Source organism: Rhinolophus sinicus, linkage group LG10 (assembly GCF_036562045.2).
Source record: "Rhinolophus sinicus isolate RSC01 linkage group LG10, ASM3656204v1, whole genome shotgun sequence".
In the NCBI taxonomy this organism is placed as follows: Eukaryota; Metazoa; Chordata; class Mammalia; order Chiroptera; family Rhinolophidae; genus Rhinolophus; species Rhinolophus sinicus.
In genome coordinates this window covers 106,612,826-106,617,073 of record NC_133759.1, presented here as the reverse complement: position 1 = coordinate 106,617,073, position 4,248 = coordinate 106,612,826, and positions in this window count along the sequence as shown.

Below are 4,248 nucleotides of genomic sequence, written 5' to 3'. Positions count from 1 at the left end.
GCTCTAGGCCACCACGGCGTGCCATCTAATGCCCAGCTGACTTTTAAGGGTGGCATCTCCTCACTGCTGCCCCTCTCTGTGCCCCCTCTCCCCAAACTGTCTCTACCCCACTCCCAGGCCCCAGACCTCCCCACCATCAGGCAGCTTTTCTGCCCACCGCCTCCTCGTCCTCCCTCCATTTTTTGTCAGAATCTGCGTAGCAGCTTGGGGGTTCTTTGTTTTGTTCCCCATTGTCCAGATTTTGCCTTCCCAAGAAGCGCTGGGAAGCTGGCAGTCCCCCGCTTCTCTCTCTGGTGACAGCGTCCTTTCCCTCTTCATCAGATTGTCATCACTGGACTTGGCGATGTGACTCACCCCCTGGGGGGGAGGCCGGGTTGGGTGAAAACGTTCTGCTCCCTCTTCCTGTGCTTCCTGCGTCGTCAGCACCTGCACGCATGCCCGGTGGGAAGGCCGCCAGCACCCTGTGCCCGGCTGTCCCCTGCGTCACCTGACGACCCCCACTGGGGAAATGGTTCCCGGCACCTCCTCCCACATTCTGGATGGAAATTATTACTCAGAGTTTGTATCACGAGGTTCCAGCCTTTCCTATTTCAAAATGGAGTTGACGTTTTTCATCTGTAATTTTAGCCTTTTTTTTTTTTTAACTGTTCTCTCATGCTACCATCTTTTCTGGAGGCCGCACATGATTAAAATACATTTTCATTCTCAACGGGAATAAGAGAGCTGAACCTGTTTTTGATTGCAATCACACGTGATGAGCCGATGTCCTACCGCCTGGAAACCAGCGGGGACAACTCCCCTGGACTACCGACAGGCCGCAGGCGGTGGCCTTGGGCCACCTGCTGTTAGCTCCTGGGAGCGCGGGTCCAGTGGCGCGATCTTGCAGGCAATGCTGTCCCCTGGTGGCACCTCTCGGCGCTGCTGCTCTCTGCCCGGCTGCGGCTCCCAAATCACAGAGCTGGCTGCAGGTCTAACAGTGATCCTATGAAGCAGATAAAGCTATGACGTTCCTCAACAGCCTGAACTTGACGTTTTTCTGATTATAAAATGAGTACAAGTGCATTCCAGAAAATCTGAGACCCAGAAAACTGTAAAGAAAATAAAGACCACCTGTAAACCCAGGGATAGCAACTGTTAACATTTTGGCATATATTTATCCATATCTACCTATCTTGCAAGAATCTAAATCAGAAATTTAAAAACAAAATTCCCAAGGGAAAAAATTATTTTTCTATCTTGGATTACCCATAGTCGTGTGCCCCTTCTGTTTCCCTGCCTGGCGATTGCTCTGGAAACACCTTCCAACCTCCCTCTTCTTCCCCCTTCCCTGTCACATTCCATCCATCCATCCATATGCTCCCAAGGGAGTAGCCAGGCCTTCTGTAAACCTGAGTGTATCCATCTGTGGGATTAATTCTTAGAGTGCAATGGCTTAAAAGAAGGTTATGTGGCTTTATAAGTTTTGCTAGATACCGCCGAACTGTCTTGCAGACAAATCATAGCAATGTACACGCCCACCAGCGGTCCCCAGAGGCTGTTTCCCAGTAGGATCACCAGGGGTCCTGTCAAGCTGCTGGCCCTGGGATCCCACATCTGAAGTTTAGCCACGATGTCCCGAGTGTGCCCTGTGCCAAGCAGCGGGCCACGTGCTGTCTACTTACTGATACTGGATTCTTACAATGACCCCGAGGGAAGTAGAGTTAGCTTCATTTTACAGACGAGGAAACAGGTTTAGGAAGCATCACCTGCCTCAGTTCACGCTGAGCCCAACACCAGCATTACTGCAGTGGTTCTTATTCTCGAATGTATCAGGATCGCTCAGACGGCTTGTTGAAAACCTTCGGGCTTTCTGATTCAGTAGGTGTGGAAAGGGCCTGGGTACGTGCATTTCTAGTTCCTGTGGTGCGGTAGCTGCTGGTCTGGAGGCCACACTTTGAAAACCTTTGATCCTATTATTCTAATAGGGGACCCTCTGTGGACATGACCTCACTGACCTAACTTGGACCGTTGTTGGATGCTCATTTGAACTGTATGTGTCCTACAGACCGTGTGTGTGTGAGTGTGAGAGAGAGAGAGACAGAGAGAAAGAAAGAGAATCGATCTCGTAGTCCTTTCCATAGTCCAGTTTGTGGCAAGTGATTTCACTTCTTCACGGCTCTCGCCCACCTTTTTAATGGAGATGACGTACAGAGGAACCCTTGGCGGCACTGCAAGGAGTGATGTATGAAAAAAACAACTTTATGCACTTTCAAAGCTAGTTCTTATTGTTGCTGTTGATGGGACGCTGTGAAATGCAGTGGGAAACACCCTGGCGCTGGACAAGCCTGGACTGAGCTGGTGGCTGGGCCACCGTGTGACATGGACAGGTCCGTCCACTTCTGAGACTCAAATTCCTTCTTTTTTAAAATGGGGATATTATAGGCTCCTTAAGGATTAAATGAGCCCCTGTATTTTTCTGGGTGCTCCTCCAGCTCAAGGCCCCTAGGGCAGTGGTGGCCTTGGTGACAAAGTGCTGGCTCTGGACAATGGCTGTGACTTTGTTGCTCACAGCCATTTCCCCTTGCAATTAGCAGAGATCGTACTCATTTCCAGCTCTGTTCCCAGAAAATCTCATATTCCGTGTTCCTTCCACATCCTGGCGATGACCTCTTTGTGATACAAAATGGATTCTTTTCCATGAAAGGAAATTGGAAACATGAGGACACTTTTGCAGATTCCTGGGAAGAGCCCAGGTTGAACCCAAAGACCATTGGCCCCTAAGCTGGTGCCAACGGTTCCAGATGTAGATGCTATGTCCCTACGCATGTCAGCCCTGAACCTGGGTGCTTTCTTGGAATCTGCTGAGGGGGGAATATGCAGCTCCATGGAAAGTTACAAGTGGATCTGAAATAGACCCAGCGAAGCTCAGATCTCTGAGAACACCTGACATGGGCTGTGTAGCCAGCAATTCTTAAGCTCCGCCGTGTCTCAGGTGTGGGGTGGGGCCCGAGGACTTGCACGCCTCACAAGCTTGGATGCTGCTGGTCTAGGACCACATGGTGAAAACTGAAGGTTTAAATGATACCTTTTAGCCATCAGTACCACCAGATATAACCTTGGTTTCCTTCAGCTTACAGTGAAATTCTGTATTACAGAGGAAAAACTTGCTTTCATTAGAGTTGTTGACATTTTTGGACAGTGCTGTCGGTTTGGGTGTCAGGTCTTGGCTCCCGCTCTGGTTTTCCAGGGACCGGGAGCAGCCTTGAGCAGCTACCAGAAGCCCCAGCTTTCTCATCTGTGAGCCTTTCCCTACCTGCCCCATTTAGGTAAAACCTTCATTGTTAGACAATGTAAAGGAATGGATTCAAGCAACTCCATTTAACGTTTTAATCTGATACTTTTAGTGAGGTTGTAAGTCATCGCTGGGGAGGTTGCCGGGGTCCTGAAATCTTACCAATGACATTGGTCTACTAGCATTTTGAGTACTCGTCCAGTGTCTCCAAGACAAATACATATCCGATGTGCAACCATCCATTTGATGTTTACTATGAGCCGGCCAATGAGCGAGCTGCTGTGCAGGGATTATCTCCGCGCGTGAAATTCAATGGTCCTCTCCACACAAACAAAACTGAAGGTCACAGACAAGGTCAGTAGCCCCAGTGCGTCTATTTTATAAGTAAGCACACCCAAGATCGTGCTGGCTGATGCCTCGACCCAAATTCTTGAGTGTATTTAAATCATTTAAGTGACGAACAGAGTTATGGTATCAAAACATGCAGATACATGACTGAGAAGCTGAAAATGGTTTATCAACATTTCTTATCAAGTCTGTTAATAAGGCACTCCCCAATCTTGGGTTACTTAGATTTTTCTCTATGAACTATGGCAAATGCTAGTTCCCCGGGAGAATATGACAAACGGTATAAAAGCAAATTTTCCTCAGCACCAGGTACCACAATGTTTGTCATCAGGGCCGAAAGCAGCACCATCCCCCCAACCCCCACCCCGCCACGTGCTCATAATTAATGTTCCTGGAATTATCCTCTGTGGGGCTGGGGTGGGCGGTTGCCTCTGTGCCGAAGGGTGTTTCCGAAGGTGGAAGGCTGGGAGCCAAAACTAGAAATATAGTTCCGGCTCAAGGCATAACACAGAAATACCTCTCCATTCGCAGATACTAATGGTACCCTAGTTACGAAGTTTGAATGGAAGGTACCATTCGACTGTGTCATAAAAACTGCATTATCCTGTACATACAAATAAAAGAGAGAA